The following is a 25,915-nucleotide window of genomic DNA, read 5'->3' as shown; positions in this document are numbered from 1 at the left end:
CCATATAAAACCTGATTATGCAATGGCAAATGTATGCCTGTATTGCTTACAGCTGTACAGCACTTAGAATGGAACGTATACGGCAAGCATGTCGAAAACGAGTAATGTTTACAAGCATTTGATAGGAATTCCTTTCGGGAGCATTTTCATTTCAATTTATTTGTTTACAAATATTACCTAGTTTAGCTCTGAACACATATAATTACTGAACTACCGCACCCACTCAGTAAACATAGACGTGAATTTTAGGGATGTATCAAATTTGCTGCTATAACTCTTTTATGCACAGGTGTGCACTTGTATCAACATGTAGTCAATAAAAACAAGACAAAGACAGTTTTGTTAACGCACATTCAGAGGAAAGATACAAGAAAATCAGTGTTAGGTAAGTCTCACAGTTATGACTAAATACAAAAAAATCTGCCGATAAACTGTTTTAGATATTCTTGTAATGCGTTATGTTGATACAACAAATTATTTAAGTTTTAAATCTGCTTTTTAAAATAGTCAGATAACACTGTACTTTTGCAGCAAAACAGTCATTTACCCAGGCTGCAATTAGTCGTCCTTTTGCAGCAAAACAGACATTTACCCAGGCTGCAATTAGTCGTCCTCCAAACTTCCATGTTGCAGTCTCGTTCTGGAGGAGTGAAAAGATACCAATAATTTCAAAGTGTTTTAAACGTCTAAATATCAGTTCCAATCACTCACTGTTCTTTTTGCCAGCTGTGTGAAATATCTCCTACTTGTCGGATAGTAGCTTTATAAAGGTTTTAGAATTTTTTAAAATTATTGTTACTAATTTAAATCAAAGGCTTCTACCTATCTACCCCCACCAATTTTTCTTTTGTCATGGAGGATTATGCAAATGTACACACATGATAACTGTTATGTTTTTAATAGCAATAATCATAGGCACCTGACGGTAATGTTCGCGTATTCGCATGTGAGGTGAAAATCATGTGGGCTGAAGGGTTGGACAATGATAAGCAAACATCAAAACCGCTTTTATCAAACAACTTGTAACATACATTCAGTCGTTTTGACAAGCACAAACGCGAAGACATGCACAAGAACAGGCGAGAAAATATACACCAATATACATATTTTGCATCAAGTTTGCTTGCTTGATAAACAAACCGACCACCATTACTGGAATGTATGACACATATATTACATATGTATTACACACAGAACCCTTATCAGTGCGACCTATGCTAGGCGCTGTGTGCTTGCAGACAGATTGATATTTACATGCATACATAGCATAATTTCCCGAAGCAGGCACAAAAACATAATTGTGATCTATGTAAGACAATGACACTTACACGTACCAAAAAGTAATCCATGGGAAATGTAACATGTCGATGATAATTCGTGGCACTGACGCGCATGGCCTTGCAAACAATCAATGGACTTGGTGTGTCGGCGACCACTTGAGTTAGGAATTTCGAACTATGTCGAAATGTGTTGCGGAAGTCACCCAGGACCCGTATGGTTTTCTCACCATTAACTTGACTAGTGGACCACACATGTATCGCACATCTTTGGGCATGGCAATTTAAACGGTTATGATAAATATAATGTAAAAGAAACCCAGAGAAGTCTGACTGCGAAGTCATAGCAGAGCATGTTGGACAACGATGTTCGTGAATGTATCAAAGAAATGTTACAGAAAAAATAGAATGCACTGAAATGTATCACACTAGGCTTCTAAGAAACTGTTCACACCAAAAAAAATAGAATGTAGCCAGGAAGACATCGGAAACCGTGAAACAGGCGAAAAAATTGCGAAAGCCACCGCGATGATGATTGGAACAGCCAAAAAGTACCTGTTCGTGATGTTAGTACAACCAAACGCGTCAGTAATATCAAGAAAGTCTCGAACACAACCGTGGACACCATTGAATACTTGCCAAAACGACTGCCTGAATAAAAATGACATCGGAGTAATTGGAGAGGAAACTGGTGAGGTTCAATTAGGCAACCGGACACTTGACACAGTCATCAAAGTGGTATTTAAGAACGGTTACCTCTACCTACGTGAAACCTTGGGTGAGACACTGAGGCCACGGGTGATCTGACATATATTAGTTCCACACCCGTGTATAATCGTTTTACCCTTTTGTCCCAGAACGGGCACATGTTGGACATGCGTAGGTAGACCTGGGCAATACAACAGTACATTATGGAAGTGCTCTAGGTGATGTTATCAATCGACTGATTTATAGGCGCGCCAAAGGTGCCAGCGGCTTTGTCTTTGCACTCTGCACCGATACTAAACAAGTTGAAATGCAGTAAATATTTTTTTACGGATCCATCTAAAACTGTAGGATTGCAGGATATTCAATCAACCCGCGATTGACATTGACGGTTAGTTACTCGAGCACCATTACAGGCGGTTCCAGTTACATAACATCAACAGCAACATTGCCAACTCCAGTTAGTAAAATCATCAATGAAAATGATCCACAACGTTTGCTTGATTCATTTATAAAACATCCCGCAATGGGAAGCGCTTACGAATGTCTTCCAATATGTATTCACGAAACTTTAATGCATAAACAATGGCTTAGTTCAAAGATGTATCTGATCCGTCATTTGATATGGACGTCCCTGTGATCTGAAGTAAGCAAAATTACCAAAAATTACTCGTACGTGAATAAGGAACCAGATGCACAAGGACCAATCGAATATCAGGTCCGCGACTCACCTCAGTATTTGCTTCTGTATGAGGCATTTTTGGAACTACAGGAAAAGTTTGTACGCAGCGACAAAGATGTTGCATACGGCGCCAACGATAAAATCGGATTTGTCAGCAACAGTATTATGGCGTTGTTCAGTAGCGCTCATTATCTCATCGACGAAAAGGAATTCGACGCAAATTCTTGATAAAGTCGACGTCGCTACAACAATTTTCGGACCATTATAGTGTCGATTACACAAAATCTGCTGGCTGGTCTATGGTTATATGAGATACAAGCAACCTTCCTGACCATATCAGATACACGCTAAATGCACCAAATGATGTAACCGGAGACAATTCAACATTTAATGGCGGATGTTAACAACGCGCGGAGAGATTTATTCACAATTGCACTCTCATACATATTCGGGTTTTTGGAGAGACTTTCCCAAGGTTATTTTCGGGGCCAACACACAGACACGTTAAACAGATAGGGCAAAGTTAATGATGCGATTTGACATGATGCAGCTGTCCCTTTTATGGTGAAGTTAAGTTATCTAAATTTACAATTTGGATGCCATCCTTGACTTCATTAGTAGTTACAGACGAACGTTTTACATCAATTATGATGTCTGGCGGGACATCGATAACTTCATTTCACGCGATGACCACGGACTCAAGGAAAATCAATTATTAAAGGAAATTTTTATGTCAAATAAATATTTTCAAATCCCTCGTGCATATCATCAATTGTTGAAATACCGGGACTGAGACAAACACGTTGACACAGACTCGCAGATTTTCCAGCATGACTTCATTACGTTGTACTCGATTTATTATACATTAACCTCGCGTATCTGGAACTGGTTAAGCCGTCCGTGATGGAAATGTACTTCAAATAACTTGTGTGAGTAGACACATTTTTTTTCGCGGTGTCTTTATGTAGAATGAACTTACATCAGTGATTCATCGCAAGTTAGAAACAGGAATCATTAATTTGTATTCAACAACAGGACTCGGAACTCATTGGGTAGCGTATGTGGCAACGCCTCGACATCTTTTATATTTGCGCTCTTGGAGTTGACTATTTTGTTTCACAAGGCGATTGACTAAAACCGCTGTTTTTATTTAATATTTATACACGATATGCTGGTGCAGATGACATCATAGTAATTATGTTCCTCTTGTCAAAGAATATATGCTTCAGAATGGTGATACCAGACTCTGGTATGAGTTCAAACATAATTTACGCAAGGGCAAGATAGAAATACACCATTGGATCCACCATGATGTACGACTACTAGCTCGAGGCCAGTTTTGAGTTATAGCACACGAACAACCGGTCGCGGAATACATAGCCAGGAGTAAAAACACCCTGGTATTGATTTATGTCGATGAAGATGAGTTTAACGACAAATTGATCCGTTTGCCTTGCCCCGTTGATTACGTTGCACCAGCATTGACTCGGCCAAACCGAGAAATTCTCGACTGTTATCCAAAAAGGACTCACTTGACCGTGTAACAGTTTTTGAACGAAAACAAGAACAATCGCTTCAGATACTATTCAATGGTGTAATCAGTAAGCCACATAAGTACCTGTATATTATGTTGTCAAAAATGGGGATCCTTATGAGAAAATGGAGACCATGGGAGGTACCCGATGTGGAGCTATCAATTTGTTGTTCAAAAGTCGTATAGAAAGGAAATATTTAATCAATCCATGAAAATATTTTGGCTGGTCATTTATAGGTCAATAAGACATCACAAGATCTTGAATCATTTTTATTAGCTGAAAATTAAAAGTGATGTCTGTAAATATTGTAGATATTGTCACACTTGACAAACACAACCAGAAGCTACCTAAGACTCATCAGCAACCTTTTCCTGCTTTTAACGAACCATTTAACAGAATAATGGTATATTGTGTCAGTTCCTTACCTAAGAATAAGTCAGGCAACCAATACTTGCTGACCATAATGTGTGCGTCCACAAGATTCCCAGAGGCAATTCCTTTGAGGGATATTAAAATTAGAAACATAGCAAACGTTTTGGCAAAGTATTTTTAACTCATTTTGGCCTTTGGAAATCTGTCCAATCTAATCAAGGAGCACATTGTTATGTTCGGAATTTCCAGCGAATTATGCATGAATTAGGCGTCCATTAATTTAAATCGTTTATGAACCTGAGAGTCCAGGGGATTTATATACATTACATTAAACTTTGAAAAAGATGATTCAATCATATTGTTTTGATACTGGAAAAGATTGGAACGATGGTGTTCAATTTCTGCTGTTTCCTGTTAGGGAATCAGTTCAAGAAACTTTAGGAGTTCAACCCTTTGAACTAGTTTATGGATATACAGTCATTGGACCAATGAAGTTGTCAAAAGAGAAGCATCTTTCAAATAAGAGTCAGAAATTAATCTTATCGAATATGTTTTAATTTTAAATATAAGCTGCAAAAAGTTTGTGAAGTTGCAAAAACTAATCTACATTCTACTCAGTCAAAAGATAAAATTAAAGTATGACTATGGCAAAAATAAAAAGGGAAGGAGTCTACAGCCTGGTGATAGAGTTCTGGCTTTCTTGTCCATATCTCAAAACCCTCTGTAGGTTAAGTATTATGGTCCTTAAACAGAAGGTACGAAAGTAAGTAACTTAAATTTTATCATTTATACTCCTTGCCATATACGTATCTTAAAGGAGTATGTTCAGAGAGACAGCCCTGTCAATCATGCAGTCAATTTAGCTGTACCTGTCCCACACTGCGAGGATTCAAGAGATGGAATGCAATCGGACTGTGCTGCCATTAGTGTAACCAATGTTCGGAATCCAGAAATATTGAATAATCTTGACCAGAAACTTTCACATCCACAACCACAAGAAAAGAATGAACTAAAACAGTTGTGATTTGAATATGAGCACCCGTTTTCAGATGTTCCTACACGAAGAAATAAAATCTACCATGACGGTGAAATTGTTGATTTCACTCCTGTGCAACAGCTTCTGTACAGGATGAATCCTCTCAAACAGGAATGTTTGCAAAAAGAAATTCAGTATTTGCTGGAAAATGATTTCATGTAACCAAATAAAAATGACTGGAGGTCACCATGTATTCTTGAACCGAAATCAGATAACATTTTCGGTATGTGCACCGACTACAGAAAAGTGGACAGTGGGACCAGAAGAGATTCATTTTCATTTTTCGAGAATGGATGACTTCAAAGTCAAAACTGAAAATGCAAAATATGTCAACAAACCTGACCTTTTGAAAGGATGACTGCAAATTCAACTGACGGATTGGGCAAAGAAAATTTCGGCACCTCTCCTCCCCTTGTATTATAGGGAAATAAATTATTTGTTGACTTTTAGAAAACTTGCTCGTTTTTGCGCTTTTTTATTACTTAGTTTAAAGACAATATAGTCTTAGTATCATGTACAAGAACAAACAAAAATAATTTACTTCTTGTCTCGTTACCTACAACGTTGCAGTGACAATGGCACTCACCGTCTCTATGCTTGGACTGGTCTATATTAAAAATTTCTTTTGAACTAAAGAGAAAAGCAAACTATTCCTTGAAAATGCACTTTTTCTCTTTTAAACTACAAACAGTGAAAATTCTCTTTTACTCAGTTTTGCTCTTGGTGGACTATTTAAGATCTTGTTAACAAGTCAGTTAATATACTTTAATTCTTAGCTCCTTCTTGAACAGTATAATCTCTCGGCCAATATTGCTAGGTAAATTATCTGCTTTCAATTATGATTGATATTTTCTTGTCGTTGCCGTTTCTTTTTCTTTCTCTATAATTACAGTATGTGCGGAATATATCTCCACATCCCGAAAAACAGAGCTTAACATGCGGGATTGAAATTCTTTATTTTCAAGATTGTAAATTTGACACATATTGACCAAAACGAGGTTAATGCAAAAAATTTGACAATATCCTTGAAAAATAATACACTCTACCGGATTATGCTTACAATGACAGTGTCAACGTTTTTCCGGAGCTAGTTTACACCTATCTGTGGAATTTTAGTTCTGAAAAGAAAAGAAATCATGTTAATCTATTCGTTTTAATTACTTTTGACAAGTAAAGCAGACAAGAGAAATTTGATATCGGTAATACTATACGTAAAGTTATTTCTTTACCCTGATTGTAAGTTGTTACAACCATACATATTTACTACGTGATTCAATTCACATAAGATCGACGTAAACTACGTTTACAAAACTCTAGTGGATGTTCCGTTTATATCGCGATGCAAGAAAAGTGTCAGAGTTAGTTTATAGTCTTCTCCGCCACTAAAGCATACAAAGTGATACAATGCCCGCATCAGATTATACTTATGGTTTTACATTCAGTCTGACTATATGATAAATTAAATATTTTGTTTGTTATTTTGTTTGTTTTAAATCTTCATCGAGAGGTTTTCATGAGCAATAAGGTAACGTATTCAATAAACGTTTTGCAGGTTAGATAACAATTTTAGGAATTCCATTCGCTTAGTATTTGCTACCACGTGTCCATCTGCGTATTGACGTAGATATATGCAGAACGGTACACAAACTTTAGTTAGCATTAAATTGCATAAATAAGGAAAGAAAAAAGTTATAAGCACAAATATGAGAATGCAAACATGTGCCATAGTGGAGAGGATTTCACTGCGCATTAAATAAATATATGCATATCATTTAATTAAAACAAAATAATAAATTAACATTAAATTTACATAAAATTTAAGGACCAAAATTGTAAATAATTTTATCAGTCATAGAAAGTCAAATGTCTTTCAATATTATGGTCAGTAGTCTTTTCCCTTGCGTGTGAGGGTGCGGGAGTTGGAAACTATTCCTAGACGAAAAACCTATCTTTATGGGTGTGTCTGTCTGCCTGTCTGTCTGTCCGTCTATCTCTCTCTCTCTCTTGATATATATATATATATATATATATATATATATATATATATATATATATATATATATATATATATATATATATATATATATATATATATATATATATATATATATATATATATATATATATTATGCAATAGGCAATATCATGGGCATGCTAGTTTTTCTTTATGGTATGTCCCTTTTCCATATTTGTTTTAATTAGATACATGACAATTATACAAGCTGAAAGAATAATCCAAATAGGAAAAAAGTTTATCTTTTACCAAAAATAAGGATAGTTGCAAATCCTCAATTCTGAATCATATAATGAAGCAACTCAAACAATTATGGATAATGGTGGAATCATTTTATTAAATTTGATTTTTCATTATGATATAATGGTATTTATCAGTGAGTACAACTCACATCACCGTAATGGAGTTAACACCTCTAAAACTACATATTACCCTTACGATTGGTGTATTTATAATTTAAGCCGATTTCATGTTTTTCCTCTAGTAATCTTCTCCTCCTTCTCTCCATCCATACGCCAAGACTGCAAAGATGCCTAGAAACAAACTCCTAACAATAATTACGTCACAGGAATAAGCTTATTTCAAATATTTCTCAATACGCGTTCCGCAAAGTGTCGTCGACCGAACTTCACCACTCGTGTCAATACAGTGTTCGTACGTTACTGATGAAATGTTTCCTTATATCTACTAAAACTAAATGTTGATCTATTCATATTGCACAATTTCATAAGCAAATTAATTCAATATAGAAGATGGAAGATCATATCAGTCAATTACAGTTTACAAAATGCTGGTAAGATTATAGAGCTTACTGAATAAAAAACTCTTAGTATTCACACACACACACACACACACACACACACACACACAGAGTGTCTATCTGTCCGTTTCAGTCACAGTAAGAAAGTGCAAGGAGTTACCGGCAATAGATTCATATCAAGTTATCAATGGCCTTTAATGTCACACTTTTCCCATATTTATGATTTTCATAATTTTAAGTGCAGTCGTTGAGCATGTTGAGTGTAATAAACAGGACACGTGACGTGGTTGAATGCTAATTACTGCTTGCGCGTAACGGTGCCAGTAAAGCTTTAGTTTTAAGACGGAAAAGTAAGTCATGACACTGTCTTGAACTTTAACCAGCTTTTCAGAAATCCTTCCACCCGTCGAGTAAGATATGTACGTAAGATTATGCTTATTCAAGCCTATATACAATGTCCACAGTACTTGTCCAGATTAAGAAATGCGGTAGGTACGGATTTGCGATGCGAAAAGTGTTTCAGTCTACATCTTGAAATGCGCATAAGTCAAGTAATTTTCGGTTTGGAACCTTCCAACTGAAATAATTGCACCCGTCGATAAGTACAAGATGATTGAAAGATTAGCAAGAAGACCTTTTTAAGAAATTTTTTGAAAGTTGCAATCAGTAATCTTGCATCAGTAATTATGCAGTGTTAGTGAACAAATACAACTTGACAAGTGATTCTTCGTTAACAGTCTTTTATTCGCATCAATTACAACAAACGAAAGCAAGAACAAAAATAGTGTTCGTGTCAAATGAAATCGTCCAGACGGGTTAAGTTTGTTTCATGAGGAGAAATGTTGATTCAGCGTTTGAAAGTGACACGCAATTCCATTTAAAAATGAGAACGATTACATCAGAGACAGAAAAGAAACATGGTCTGGAAAATCCAGTCTAATTCAACCTGAGTCAATAGAGAAGAACAAAGAAACCTTGATTGCGTGACTCATAGCGCAGGCGTGTGTGATTTGGGTTTTTAACGTAGCTTTAAAATTTTTTAGTCATATCGCTACGATGTCTGCAGTGTGACAGTTTATGGTGATGTCTAGCACTGGAACATCATGCTGCCGCATACATTAGCATGATGTCCCACCCAGTCACATTCTCCTGACACCAAGCCGACCAGCCCTAACACTAACCTCTTAATGCTGAGCGCCAAGCGAGGAAGCTGTTAGTACCATTTGTGTAAGTCTTTGATATGACTCGGCTAGGGGATCGAACCCACGAACTCCCGCATCCGAGGCGGACGCTCTAACCACTACGCCCCAGGAGCGGTCATAGCGCAGGCGGTTATTTTTACTCCAGAGAATAAAGAAACATTTAAATAAAGCGTTTCAAAGCCCTTTAATGTTAAATCTGAAAAACATCTTCACTTTAGGTGTCTGCTTCCCCTCCCCCTTGAAAAAATTCTCACTGGTTTCATGAGTGAGTGAGAGATAGAGAGATTATATTAGCATAATCTGAGTGAATAACGGATTTATTTCATCGAGTGGTTGAAAATTCTTGAGTTTGTAACCCACAAGATGAAATATATTAATTGTTCACTCGGAGCAAGCAGTGTTGTTAATTTTATATTCAAACGTATTGGTTACAATATTTATAACATACTGAAGTAACATATTTCTTATTGGATCAATAATGGCAGCAGTTTGCCGTTTATCTGCTGCTATATTTTGTGTAAATTCGCACAGAACATGTAAGTAATAACATCACTCTCTTTCCCAATTCCAGGTAAAAGAGTACATAAAAAGCGAAGAACAAAGTATTTGCCAACTGTTGGATTTGAACCGGGGTCGTCCGTGTGCGATGGCACCGTATTTACCATTCACATGTTTCCAAATTTCTTGGTTATAATGTTATCAATGCCTATTGATGGAGAGAGAAAATATATTTTTCGTATTTCACCTCAGTGAAATATAAATATTATTTCTTAGAGAACATCCAGTAATTCACGGCTCAGCACCAAAAAATATGCTGCCAGAAAAGAAAGTATCGCCATTTTTTTCGATGAACAGGAACACCGTTTTATAAACCGCAAGGCAAGTTACACGTGTTTCAAAGGCAAGTTAAACGTGTTTCAAGGCAACATACACGTGATTCAAGGCAAGTTACGTGTGTTTTAAGGCAAGTTACACGTGCTTCAAGGCAAGTCATAAGTATTTCAAGGCAAGTTACACGTGTTTCAAGGCATGTCTGTATACGTGTTAGATGCAAATTTTCATAATACACTCTATTTTAAAGTCGAGACTGCATTCCTGTGTAAACGTAACCGTTACATACATTTTGCATATTCTGTTGTGCAGTGTTTCGTACACTGAAAATTAGCCACATGTTTCTTACTGGTTTACCATTACATGTTGCAAAATTTAACCATAAGAATGTAGCGAATACATTTTCCATCCTCATAAGTCAATCGTTGGCTCCCGTTTACAGATAACTGCATACATACCATATTAAATTTGTATAAAATGAGATAAGTGTAAAATAAAAGTTCTGTTCTTATAACACAAAGTAACCAATAGCAAACACGGAAAGACTGAACACACAACATTTTAGCTCTGAATGTATGACTGCCAAGTAGGCTGGTAGGTAGATATTCGAGTCACCAAGTGCATATAATCCCGATAGAATCGAAATGAAAAAGAAAACGTTGAGGTCAGCAATTAAAGTTACGCTACAAATCCCAATTCCTATGTCAGATAACCCGAGCTTTAGTGATATTAAATCTACAAAGGGCTTGTCACTTATCACTTTGATTCACGAGATGTTTTCAATATCGTCGAAGCCAAATGGAGTGTTTACTATGGCATGTATAGGTACGGCAGCTCGGTTGGTAGAACGTCTGACTCGTAATCCAGGGGTCACGGAATCGATACCAGACCGATGCAGACCGGGTCGGCTGCCACAGTGGTTCCTTAAGAAATGCACTTAGTGACTATTTTCCCGGCTTGATATTGCATTTTAATGTCATGATGTTTCCGTAGGTTTACTATATGAGATAAATTAGTACCCCGAGCCCTGTAGCATTTAAGCAAAAAACTACCGTCGTGCCACAACCACACTACACTTATATACTATAGTGTGTGTGTGTGTGTGTGTGTGTGTGTGTGTGTGTGTGTGTGATTAGGATTTTTAACGCACTTTTAACAGTCTTTCAGTCATATCACTGCGATGTCTGCAGTGTGGCAGTTTATAGTGATGTCTAGCACTGGGGCATCATGCTGCAGACATGTAGCATGATGTCCCACCCAGTCACATTATCCTGACACCAGGCCGACCAGTCCTAACACTAACCTCTTAATGATGAGCGCCTAGCGAGGCAGCTGTTAGTACCTATTTTGTAAGTCTTGTTTGTCTTGTCTTATCTATGTCTGAAACCAACTTAAATAAATGAACTGTTTTGAGAGTTACATCCTGCCCATGTTAGTCAAGTGCATACCTTGAAGTAGACCAATTGTTGGCTATTTAGTTTCAATAACTAAAAACACGTATGTATATCATTAGGTCTTTTCAACACAGGCACGTGAGACCTTCGATATGTCATGAGCCATGAAATTCTGCTCTCTCTGGGACACGTTATACTCTATGGTTGCGCGTCGAGGCTTGCCATGATTTACGAAAGTAACGTTTGATAAAGCCAGCTGATGTTACAGTCAATCTAAAGCAAAATAGTAACGCCAACAAAATCCTTTAACTTGATTAAAACCTTGAACTGTAAAGGGCTAACAGATTAAACAAAGATAACAACATGTAGTCGGTCGCATTGATGTCCAGCAAAATGTAAAGGTATGTCCCTTAATCTGCAATCACCTGTCTCCTCTCACTCTTTCTCTGGATAACCTTCCTAAAAGGACATATTTCAACGAGAACCGAATGCCTAAGCATTAATTTAACCCGTTAATCCAGAAATCCGCGTTCCGGATCCGGAAATCAAAATGGGGAAGGAAATGTAAAATTACTATAAAGCTTGCCTCGATAATCCGGAAATAATCTGTCCAAAAATAGTCTTTTGGGAAGAATTGTATATGAAAATACAGACGGATAGCACAGATTCACCTAAACAAATTTGGCTGCATGTCAATTTATCAATCTCTGACTGGTAAAATTCTAGTTGCACGTTAAAGTTATAAATTGATCACGTAATTATGTGTGGAAAAACTTAAAGTACCGTGACCGTAATGTAACAAGCGATCGTATAAACAATGTGCTTTTGCTACTGGCCAACGGGGTGTCAATAAACACAGTGCGATCAAATCGTCCACACTTTGACATAAAATATGGTTAACAAATGTTGTGTCTTTACGTCAGTCTCTTTGTTGTTTACCAGATGTATGTAACAGTCACAGTTTGTTGATGGCTGTACAATTAAAGTAGATTGATTTAAACTTTGGACAGTAGATGACTTGATTTCAGAATAATAACCGACGTCAATTAGCAGCTATAACATTTGTAAAATACTTATAAAAATGAATGCATTTCGTTAGTTTATCATATTGCAATTCACTGCAAGATTTCAGGTTGTATTCGTTGTACTTTAACATTACATGTATTATGGCGACACCATCAAACAAGCGTAGACGAGTAAAGATACCGGCCAGGTTAAAAAAAAGATTGGCCCAAAATCGTTTGAACTTATATTTATGTACAAGTGCATGTTATAATAAAGTGACATAAACACAAGTCTATATATGTATTTATTAATTTATTTAAACTTTTATTGAATCTTCATGTAAAGCTAGCAAATTACATGTATTCGATATGTAAACATTGTAAAAAACAATTATCCGGAAAAACTTATTAATCCAGACATATCCACTGGAAACGAAGATTTCCGGATTAACGAAGCTCCTCTATATATATATATATATATATATATATATATATATATATATATATATATATATATATATATATATATATATATGCAGCATTTTTACAGTCGTAATATGACATGTTCTCTTGGACTGAATGTTATACTTGCCAACGGTCATAAACGGTTGCAAAGTATCAGAGAAATGTTCCTGAAATGATGACATCCACAAATACTATCTTAAATAAGTTTTACAAGGTTGACACTTATCGCAGTAAAATACGACATTGTTGAATAATTAATGATTCAATATAACCTTATCGTGGCTTCAAAACTATTCATGTAGTGAACTTTATAAGGTGTTTGCCCAGATATTCTCCCGAAAGGCGCAAGCAAACTTAAAATTTCTAGAGAGCCAGATAACTAGATGATTTGTTGTTGACACAAGGATTGCTTGCGACTTATTTCCTTCTTACCGACTACAGTGGCAATGTCACCGATTGAGCTTAGATTGCGTTGCCTTTTCATTTAGTGTTCCTATTCCATTCAGTTTGTTTTTCCACTCGTGTTTAAAATGATTTTTCTGCTATATTAACCTTGCAGTTAACCATCTCTCTTGAGATATCACCCCCACCCCAGATATTTATTCAAGAATTTTCTTTCGCCCCTGTTCCCATTTTCATAAAAACAAATCATTTGAAGTACTCACTCCATGTCAGTTGGTTTCAAAGTGGAATATTGTATGTTAGATACATTCTTTTTAAGCAAGCATGCAAGTTAATGAGTATCAAGAATACATACCAATGTATTAGGTACGCACACCATGCACATGCATACCCTTAATGTAAAATATAACTTGAATTTTCTGTTAGTATTTCTTCTTTTAATGATACTATTCTATCAGAAACTGCAGATATGTGATCGGGGAAACCTTTAAGATTTTCTAACCTCACCACTATGGCCTAGAATCCAAATTAAAATCTTGAGGGTAAAAGGTCAGCAGTACGGGCTAATGTGTCCTCAGCCAGCTGCCATGACGGCTGTAACACATCCAATTTGTTGTAACTCGAGCAAAGTCGCATAGTATTAATTATCTTCATAAACGCGTTACGGTAATGCATCGCAACGCAAATCGCAACGCAACGGTTGTTGTAGGGTTTAACGCCAGTTAACGCACACGATAGGCTATGCATGGCGGCCAGTATTAATGGTGGAGGAAGAACCCGGGAAAACCCCAGAAAGAACCACCGACCCACGAGAAGCTACTGGCAAGCTTTCTCACATACCCACGTTAGCCGAATCCGAGACTCCAACCCACACAGACAGAGGTGAGATGGCAGTGATCCGTAACGGAGAGCGCTTTAGACCACTCGGCCACTCGGGGCCCCAACAACAACGCAACGGTAACGTAACCTTTATTATGTTACACTTACTGCAACGCGAATATATTTGGAGATCCGCCTACAGTTGAGACTTGCCATCGTTTAACTCACTTTAAAGTGATGTGAGTTATGTGAGTGAGTGAGTGATCTTCATCGCACATTAGCAAAGGAAAACTGCACGAAAGTCCGAGGCAATGGAATTAAATTACGTCATTATTTATCTATTTTTTTACGATATGTTTTGTTGTGATTATCAAAACATTGAAAGAAACATTGCAGATATAACTATCATCATTAAAATATAGTAGTAGTACAGTGGCAGTAGTAGGAGTTGTCGTAGTAGTAGTGGTAGCTATACATTCGCAAGCTTGCGCTAGACGAAACAGTGACACCCCACCCACCTAAAAAAAAGCGTCCGGGAAAAAAAGACCCGCAATGTTTATTTGTTAAATGCATACGTAAGGTGTTTTGCTATTGCTTGTTGACAGATGAAAGGGATTATCTTGTCATCAGATGCACAGAAATGCGGATGCATTATCGGCAATGAATAGTTTTCATATCTTAATTATGATTATATTTACTGGCATGCTACCTGTTACAGAACATTGTTATCTAAAGTGACAAGTATAACCATGCCTTGCGGTTTTCACCGTTACAACAGACTTAAATCAGATAAGCGACTTTCGATAGTTTTCACTTGGGGAAAATCGCGTGACACCGGTCAAACAAGGGCTGTTTCCATATGTTGTCATAGTTCTGTATGCATTCCAGCGCTGATGTTCGTAAGTCTGTAATTTTTTTTTAATGGAAAAGTTTGAATTGAAACTGGTTCTGAGTAGCATGACTATTTTAAGATTAGGTCCTTTAATTACGCGGCATTCTTTAAATATCATTTAGTATAGTTTGCTAATGATCGAAAGTCGATATAAAAGGGTTAAATGATGATTACGTTGATAATTTATAAGACGATTAAAACACAGGATTGCATAGTACATCATTCGGCATAATTTATACAGGATTTGATTTTTTCCACTTTTTTAATTCCCCATCCTTTTTAACTCATCCTTATGTTTTATGGACAAAAATAGCTGGGATGATTATAATTATTTCGTGACATACGCATACACCCTATGTATAGCTGGATGTAGTTATTCACAGGTGTGTTCATTTTTGCTCTTAAATATGGTAGGTGCAAATAGATGTGCAGTGCATCAATCCAGCAGTCGATCCATCCATCAATCAATCAATTGGCCGATTCGTTACGTTATAAATTAGTTAGATAATCCTCCCCATGGTGGGATAAATAATGCAGTGGCACAAATCATGATCCTTAATCTTACCAGTTTTAAGATTAATAAAACTTTTGATGCATTTCAGAATATTTTAATTTAGTATCTCTCATATTTCATCAGTATGCAGAATACTTGACAGAAATATTTCAAGCGATAAATAGCTAGATTACCTCTTTACATAAATATATACTTACTTACACACACCCATTCGTACATACATACATATTAAAAATGATAGGTTTTAGTTAGGAGACCTGTTATATAATGCCCCAGCAAATATATAATATTTGTTTTAACATAAATAACATAATTTTAGAACGTACAACTGATTTGGGGCTGTACGTAGATTAGAACGTAATGAATCATACACGTGATTCGGGACTGTGCACAGATTAGAACGTAATGAACCATACACGTGATTCGGGACTGTGCACAGATTAGAACGTAATGAACCATACACTTGATTCGGGACTGTGCACAGATTAGAACGTAATGAACCATACACTTAATTTTAAGCAATACAAAAGAGTATACCCCAGTAGCTTGTAAACATAAAAAAGATAAAACGGACAGCTGCAAAATTTCTTTATATAATTAATGTTTAAATTTGTTAAATTATTTTATAGTTCGGACTCTTCCCCACCCAGAAAAACCACCAAAGAAACCCAAACAAAATACATTGGTTAAATAATTTGTGCTGAACGTATTTATATATCTACTTTCAACTATGCGTGCGCGTGGCACAAACGATAAGTTTATCGTAATTCTTTGCAAATGTACATTTCTGCTTGCATCCTAAAAGTGCACTACACTTAATATATTTCTTTTAAAAGATATATGACCTTTTATAAATTACTTGGTGTTTTTTTTTTTTCTCATATGGTAGCTGAGTGTGGTCTGAGAGTTAAAAATACACATAAAAGTTTGTTCTGTTATGTTCTTTTTTTTTTTATACATATGCGCTGTTTTTGTACTTGTGTCACGTGATATTCGCGCGGGATTGCGTTTCCGCGAGTTCGTCGGATAAGGCCTATTGTGCTGTATTGTTGCGGCCCATTATAGGACTCGTGCTCTCAGTTCAGCTCCCACAGTGAACTTATGGAAACACAATATGAAAAATTCAGTAAATGTATATTTCTGAATTCTCATTATAAAAACCTATATTTTTAGTATAGACATATATCATTGATGCAAGCTTTTCTGTGGAGAAAACCATAAGATCGAGGCATTTTCTAGACCTTAATGTGTTTGAAAGAATTTTGTTTGTCCATTCCGCAACAAAGAGTCAAGTACTCACTTCAGAAATGAACTTTTCAAATTCAAGGCTGTAAAAAGACTAATATTCAATCAGAAAAAAGAAAAGAACCCACCCCCAATCGATATTTTTGCAGTTACTACTAGGATAAGCTCTTAAAAGTTTCGTATTACTAAAATTTAGCTTTTTTAGATTGGGTCTCATTATTCCATATTATCAATTCCGTGAGTCCTATATCAACCTTAAATATACATGATTGCCCAGACCTCTGTATGTCGGTAGAATGCATAAGTTATCAGTACGCATAGTTGTGCTTTTGGAAAATTCATTAGTGAATATTATATTATATTGAAAGTTCATGCATACCAAAAATAGCAATGGTACATTTCAAGCAAGTATCTGAGCTTCATTTTAAAAAATCATAAAATTATTAAAATAAATCCGACTAAGAAGAGTACTTTCCTTGCTATCTCCATTTATTTCTCTTTAATTTAACATAGGGATATAATATAAATTACCTTGCATGTTGACTCCATTCATCTCTTTAATTTAACACAGGGATATAATATCAATGACCCTCCTTGCTATCTCCATTCATCTCTCTTTAATTTAACACAGGGATATAATATCAATTACCTTCCTTGCCATCTCCATTAATTTTTCTTTCATTTAAAACAGGGAGATGATATAATTTACCTTGTTTGCGATCCCCATTCATCCTTCTTTAATTTAACATATAGATATAATATAAATTACCTTGCTTGCTATCTCCATTGATTTTCTCTTTAATTTAAGATAGGGATATAATATATATTACCTTGTTTGCGATCTTCATTCATTCTCTTTAATTTAACACAGGGATATAATACCAATTACCTTCATCGCTATCTCCACTCATTTCTCTTTAATTTAAAACAGGGATATAATATATATTACCTTGCTTGCTATCTCCATTGATTATCTCTTTAATTTAACACAGGGATAAAATACCAATTACCTTCATTGCTATCTCCACTCATTTCTCTTTAATTTAACACAGGGATATAATATATATTACCTTGCTTGCGATCTTCATTCATTTCTCTTTAATTTAACACAGGGATATAATACCAATTACCTTCATTGCTATTTCCAGTCATCTCTCTTTAATTTAACATAGGGATATAATATCAATTACCTTGCTTGCTATCTCCAGTCATGTCTCTTTAATTTAACATAGGGATATAAAATCAATTACCTTGCTTGCTATCTTCATTCATCCCTCTTTAATTTAGCATAGGGATGGGATATCAATTACCTTGCTTGCTGTCTTCATTCATCAATCTTTGATTTAGGATGGGGATATGATACACATTCCTTGGTATCTCCATTCATCTCTGTTTAATTTAACATACCCTACTTTAAATACAAAAATATAAACATTGACTGAATGAAATTAGTGGGACACAAAATCACGAGGTGTCATCAACATTAGGTATGGCAGTAGAGACCTATGTGATCGTATCTGAAGTATAATGTTGCAATGCGCAAATAACAATTATCAAATTGGTAACCATAATTACTCTGAAAATGGTAAATTGTTTAACTTTATATATTTAATTTCATAGGTAACCAATATGCAAATCAGGTCACGTTGCATAGTAAAATCTACACACAATACACACTGCCCCCTGCTCCCTTCATATCAACAGTTGCTATAGCTGAAACTGTGTTACATATCGCAGAAAATCATTCTGAGGCAGACAATATTTATTCATTATGCCCATCATCCTCAAATAGGACCAGAATTTTGCATTTATCGTAAAGGTAACTGTACATGCATATATTGTTGTTGTTTTAGGGTTTAACGCCATTTTTCAGCACAAGATAGGCTATAACATGGCGGCCAATATACACTGGAGGAAGAACCCGGGAAAATCCCGGGAAGAACCACCGACCCACGAGAAGCTAGTGGCAAGCAAGCTTTCTCACGTACCCATACTGGCCGAGCCCGAGGCCCAAACCCACTCAGACAGAGGTGAGATGGCAGTGATCCTTATCGGTGAGCACTTCAGACCACTCGGCCACTCGGGGCCCCTAAATGCCTACGTGGAACCACTGTAAGACTGTTTGTTCACTATGGGACTAAAGGTACGAATTCAGTCCCAATAGCAAACCTATGGAAACATCATCGTATTAAAATGCAATAACGGTATATTTCTGAATGCCCCTGATAACACACACACACACACACACACACACACACACACACACAGAGTCGCATAAAGTGATTGCCTATAACATTTATATTTGGACAGCATACAATAATTCTTTTCAATTTAATTAAAATTGAATAGTTTGCTGTTGAATGAAAATAGCCTGTGCATATGGTATTTTTGATGCAAGCCGTATCCACAGATGTAAGAACTTACTTCTTCATGCTAAGTAAGTAAATGTGGACCATATACTGGCAGAATTTCCCTTGAAAGAAAGCATGCTTCATGTCCAATTCGAGTGCAAGTCACACCTCATACAAATACACACAAAACAAATCAACACCGTGTTCATTGATTAAACAATTTGTCGCCAGGGATCTTACAGTCTACCCTCAAAATTAGACATCTGAAAAGTGTAAAAGTGCAAGAGAAAAAAACGTGACCTCAAGGTCTTTTGAAATTTTACTGATGTACTGTTTGTGTAACTTCCCGTTTCCATGACGTTTGGTACCATTTTCATGCCGACTGCAAGTTTCTGGCAAGGGTTCTACGTATATTTTTTGTAGCATACCGTTTAGTTCTTTAATTCCCCTATTATTTTGACTCAGCGTTTGTGTTAGTTTTCGTGCCTTTTGATGCTGTTTCGCTTCCAGTTACAGTGTCTGTTAATTTATTTATACAGTCTCTTCGTTGGCCTACCGTTTCTACGGTTCTTGAACATTTCTAAGATATTTCACTACCCTTTCATAGCGCGTCTTTACATAGGTTTGATAAATTTTAGTTCTTGGATCATCGAATCATTTTCTGCATACCGTTTCTGAGCTTTTGGGTACAGTACCGTATGCGTATCCCGTTTATCGTTGTGTTTTTTCAGTGTTTAAAAAGTTTAAAGTGATTGTGCAAATGTCTGAAGAATAAATTTAAATAACAAGCTTATACCCTAAATATTATATTGAAAAGAAAATCATTTTATGAAACCATTTTATGAGAAAACAAACGGAACACCTTCCTTATGAATTTCGACCTGTATCCTTATAAAATACATTTCTTTTTGGAAAATGTGTTTTAATTGTCAGTAACTCTTTTATAAAATTTTTAAGTTGTATGATTTACGACTTATACATTTTTCCTCTTGGATACTTCCTAGAGACATAATGCCAAGCTAAGATTAATAAAAATGTGTACAACATTCTTCAGATATGATAGTGACGGTAGACTGGAAAGAATGCATGTTCCTTTTACGCATTATCTGCTTGGATAACCTATGTTTAAAAGGGATCAGTATACTCTGTTTCAGTGAATGTAGCAATATTTGGAGGCTCTGGGATGATTGAAGGCACGTTGTCTAAATATGTTTATTTCCGTAAAATTGTTTTCAACCATGGCTATAACTGAACATACTGGATTTGTATTCCTGATATATTAAATAAGGTATGACGTAGTTTGTACATTTCCTATCAATGAATGATACACGTAAATTCTGATGGGCAGCACAATCAGTTGGGTTTATTATTTTAATTCTGGCCATATGTATACGTATGTAGAACATTTTACATGATTAGACATTTGAATCAATTCTTAAGATTTATCTAACAGGAGAAAGGAGAGAGTAGCTGGTTATTAGTGAAATGGTAAAACATGCAATTCAGTCATAATAGGATAGAGTTAATTTTATTTAACCATGTTATGCTGTGTAAGGTAATGGTGTAAACTGACACCTTTCGTTAAATATTTTAATCATGTGTCAATCTTTGCTTTGTGACAAATGTTTACACATGTATCATTTACAAACGGAATAATTTGAAAGAGAAACACTTGATAAGAGGTAGGAATGCCGCCTTATTAACAAAAAAGATAACGACACCTGACAAAGCTCGTATTTGGATATTAAATGTACGAATGACACTCGTAAATAGCCATTTGGGACAAAAGGCTTTGACGAAAGGGAAAGTAAAATGTTTTCAGTCACATTCTATATTCAATAACACACAAATATATTCTGGTTGTTTTTAAGTGCTTTCATACCTTTTGTAATGTTTACAGAAGATTAGTTTCAACGTGAGTTTTTTTTAAGACATTTTCAGAGCGAATGAACCGTAGAGGACGAGGGCTTCATATGATTATAAGAGTAGAGAACATTATAATACAGTATAATGTACTGACAAAAAAAAAGAGGATTCAAGAAGAAAACTGCAAAGAATATATCTTAACGAACATTTCTTGAATTCCAGCATATATTTCCTTCATTTTTACATACGAGGATCAGCCCCTGTTATTACATCCGAAGCCCAGCCCAGGCCAATTTTGTCTTTTAAATACGAAGCCCAGTGTAGCACATGTTTGTTTACATACAAAATACTTTACTAATGAATAAAAATGATAACATTTTGCAGATTTGCTACTTTTCAATTTCAGATACATTTAAGATTTTAGCCATCCTTTATACTGTACAACAATGTGTAACTATGCACACTGGAGTCCAGTTTATAGCCCTGTTAAGAAAGGTTGACCAACAGTGACGAAAAATCTACACGACGGTCGTGATAATGGTTAAACGAGGTCCAATTCCTGCCCAATCTGTGCTTTTTGGACTGCAAGTCTAAGACTAGTTATACCTACAAAAAGTCCAGACCCTAAGTCTGGAAATGGTGTAGAACCAGTCAAACCTGAAGCAATTCAGACCAATCAAAAGTACAGACTAATCAAACACACAAGCCATTCACTCTGGATTGGTCTGAGATTTGTAAACCTAGACGATGTAAAGATCAACCGGAACGAGAGGGAATTATCACAGTCATAAGTGAAACGATTAATTTTAGCAGCGGAAAAACTAATTTTAAGGACAATCAGACGAAAATAGTCAAGCCCATCAACCGTACCATGGATATAACCAGTGTGTATTAAATTATGCCACTAACTGTACCTTGGCTATAATCATTGAGTGTATTAAATTATGTCACTAGACTATCTGGAGAAAATCCAACATAGTTGGACTGTGTTTCGGTTTATAACATTCAAATGGAAGGTTATGCATCTCAGTCTATACAGAGTTATTACATTATTTGTTTGGATGGATGGCACTTTTTAACGGAAGTTTCAACACATGCCTATTACCGCTCTGGTGGCCTAGTGGTTAGAGCGTCCGCCTCGGATGCGGGAGGTCACGGATTCGAAACCCGACAGAGTCATACCAAAGACTTCTAAAAATTGTACAAGCTGCTGCCTCGCTTGATGCTCGCCATTAAGAGGTTAGTGTTAGGACTGGTCAGCCTGATGTCATGATAATGTGACTGGATGGGACATGATGCTACATGTCTGCGGCATGATCCCCCAGTACTAGACATCACTATAAACTGTCATACTGCAGGCATCGTATCGATATTACTGAAAAAAATGTTAAAGCTATGTTAAAAATTCAACTCACACACATAACACGTCGCCAGGCATAAGTTGCTGAGGAAATGGCAGCTAAATATCTTTTTTAAGTGCACACCGAGGCAGCCGACCCGGGTCAGCCTAGGTAGGTATCAAATCCACGACCCTGAATTATGAGTTCGATGCCTTACCGAGTGAGTTACGCCGCTACATAATATCCATCAGACCAGAAAGGTTTAAGACCATTCAATACCAAGAGTGGGTTCATAAAAACAATCGACGGGAAGATTGATGGAAGCAATGGAACTCGGCAAGGTTCAGACTAGTTAGAGCTCAAACACATGAGAGAAATACATGTATCAGCCTTGCTCATAGAGATTAAATGCCGCCATCTGATATAATTTTGTTTCGCCTAAACACAGCTATTAAGAGTCCATACATCAACGAATGAAAAAAGTAAGAAATAGGCATGTATTTTCAGAGAACTTTGCATTCAAAAGCTTGCTTCGATTTTAGGTATAAACATTTCGACGATCTATAAACTTAGCTATTGTGTTGTGAGCACGAAGAATGGTCTAAGAAATCTCCTATCTATCATTTTCTTCTAATTTTCAGGATCATATATATATATATATATATATATATATATATATATATATATATATATATATATATATATATATATATATTAAGGGCAAAGAATATAATAAGAATGGGAGTGTATGGATGGAGAACCTGGCAAATGCACTGGAAGACAATCAAAGAGCAAAAATAAAGATAATGTAAATGAAAACCACTCCGCGCCGCTGCGTTAATATGCTGGCCTCTTTCTTGATACATATAAGTTACTTTGCTGACACATTAGGAACCAACATGACATGTCGAATTAAAAAGCTTCATGCACCGTGTAAAATGAATTAAACGGTCGAATAATTTCGTTATTGATATATCTATGCACTATCCAATTCCGAAACCCCAGAATATTTAACTTATGAACCTTCGCAATTCATGAAACAGTATAGTATCTTGTCAACATTATTCTATTCATCATTACATGAATACAGCTTGTGAAAAAATAATTCAACCTCATGCTATGCAAGTTCGGGTCCGTAAAGTGGCAAAGATCTAAATAGTATGATCATGAAAGAGCGTATTAAATACAAAAGAAATGTTTGTAATTGTATAAGTTTGTAAACTGAAATTGAACCGCAACACATTGATAGTGCTTCTCCTTTCTTGCATGTTATCTTCTGAAAGTTTCATTTTTTCACCATTTGATACGTATCACAATATATAATGCACGAAGTGATACACATATACAGTACAAATGACACCAAACCACCACTCCAAACTGTATTTGAGATACGCGAGTGTTACAATTTTGGACCTTATTTGCAAATACTTTTTTTCTGGAGTCTAGATTTGAACTGGGCAATGGGATACTTGAATACAAATGATGCAATACCTATCATTTTCCAACTTTTCTTCTCGCCCTAAAGAAACTAAATGGGCCACTAGACAAGTGATTTCTTACACACTGCTTTGATGAACTAAAACCTGCTTAGATTGAAATAAATCTATACTGAAGGACTAACCTCCAATCATGAAATAATTATTGTGACTTTTATACAAGAAATTCCTAAATGCTTTCAAAACGTGACACATTTGATCATTGACAATTTATTCTAAAACCGATAAGTGTTGGAACTGTACAATGAACAGATATGTTATCTCTTTTGCTTTTACGACTATATTAGGGCGTTACTGGATTAGTGAAAATGTATCCCTTTTGTTTTGCTATATTTCAGACGATTAGTCAGTCAGAATGCCAGACGACAAAGTTTGATTAAAGGAACACAGGCGTCCATAAATCGATAAAATCTGCCCTGAGTAATTCTCAAATTCTGACACTGTATTAGTTTGCTTAACCTTTGTTTTGATCTAATTGAAACTGAAACAAATCAATCTTTCAGTGAAGGATTATTCTGTATATGCCTCTGTTCATTGTAAATTTCAACCATGCATAACTTCATTATTTCACGTTTAAGCTACAGTGATAAATGTTCTTTTGGAAAGATATCAGAGCTCATATTTCTAGGTGGTTTAATGATCAAACCCCTAAATGGTTAGTGCGTAATAGACATATGAAAGAAAAGCGTCAAGCTGTTGAAATTACCCATAATAGATATGCAGTTTACGCAGCATAGAAGGAAGTGATTGAAACCTTATTCAAATTTCAGAATTATAAAGATAAAAATCTTATAAATATTTTGTTAAATAAATGTTTGCCGGTATTCAATACTATAAAATATAACTGTAACAAAGAATTTACCTCTTATCTTCTCAGGTAGGTCCAGTATCGAAACGGTCGGTGGAACGTCAGACGTCTGATGTTTATGTATATACACACTGTGGGTATGTTTGGCATGTAGACATCGTGTATGGTATTTATCTACTGCCTTATATCCCAAACCTCTTAAAAAACAATATCTTCACGCCTCGTTGATCTTCTTTGGAGCTAACCGCAGGTAGATATCCTATCATAAAACGTGTCTAACATATCTCGTAAATGTTAGTCACTTGAATTCGTCGCTAAACTGAACTACATTTCTAAAATTATTTACACCTCTTAACCATTTTAGTTCCAGGACCAAATAAAGTCTGATTTTCACAATCACTAACACGTATAATACATCTACCTTCTGAAATAGAATTTTGGCTTCAATAATAAGTGCCCAGCAACATAAGTGACGTGAATAGAACGTTAGCTATTACATATCAATCTTTAGTTATAGGTTCAATTCTGATTACTGTACCGTGCAAAATATTGACGGTCACCATTTTATCGTTTACAGTTTTAACTGCACCGCAGGTCATACAACTTATTCAACTGTGCTTTACAAACAAAATTTGGCTGCATAGAATTATATTTCACTGAATCTAATAAAACGTAATTGTTGATAGTAATATCCCAAATCATCATTTCTCCTTGCATCTTTATGGAACAAAATATTATCTTCTTTCAACTTCTTTCAAGCTTTACAGGAAAACCAATATTTATCTAGAAAACAATTCATTCTGCTTCTTTCATTTTCGACAGTAAAACTCTCCTGCACGCAAAGGATATATATATATATATATATATATATATATATATATATATATATATATATATATATATAT

The 25,915-nt window shown here is 35.7% G+C and overlaps 1 protein-coding gene across 3 annotated transcripts in view; it reads right to left on the bottom strand.

Annotated features, from left to right (window-relative positions):
* The window catches only part of LOC149806681 (uncharacterized), a 237,866-nt gene extending 212,666 nt beyond the window's left edge, over window positions 1-25,200 (bottom strand). For 2 of the 3 annotated variants that reach the window (XM_089956447.1, XM_089956437.1), the window contains exon 1: window positions 25,065-25,200. The gene's annotated coding sequence lies outside the window, so the exon portion shown is untranslated. Of the gene's footprint in view, window positions 1-6,667; window positions 6,726-25,064 lie in introns of those variants that run through there. The other variant, XM_089956461.1, reaches the window with a different exon arrangement.
* Window positions 25,201-25,915: the final 715 nt, after the last annotated feature.

This window comes from Sinohyriopsis cumingii, chromosome 1, assembly GCF_028554795.1.
Source record: "Sinohyriopsis cumingii isolate HCF-2022 chromosome 1, ASM2855479v2, whole genome shotgun sequence".
Classification (NCBI taxonomy): domain Eukaryota; kingdom Metazoa; phylum Mollusca; class Bivalvia; order Unionida; family Unionidae; genus Sinohyriopsis; species Sinohyriopsis cumingii.
Note: the sequence above shows the minus strand (reverse complement) of the source record. Positions and strands in the feature narration are given on the sequence as shown.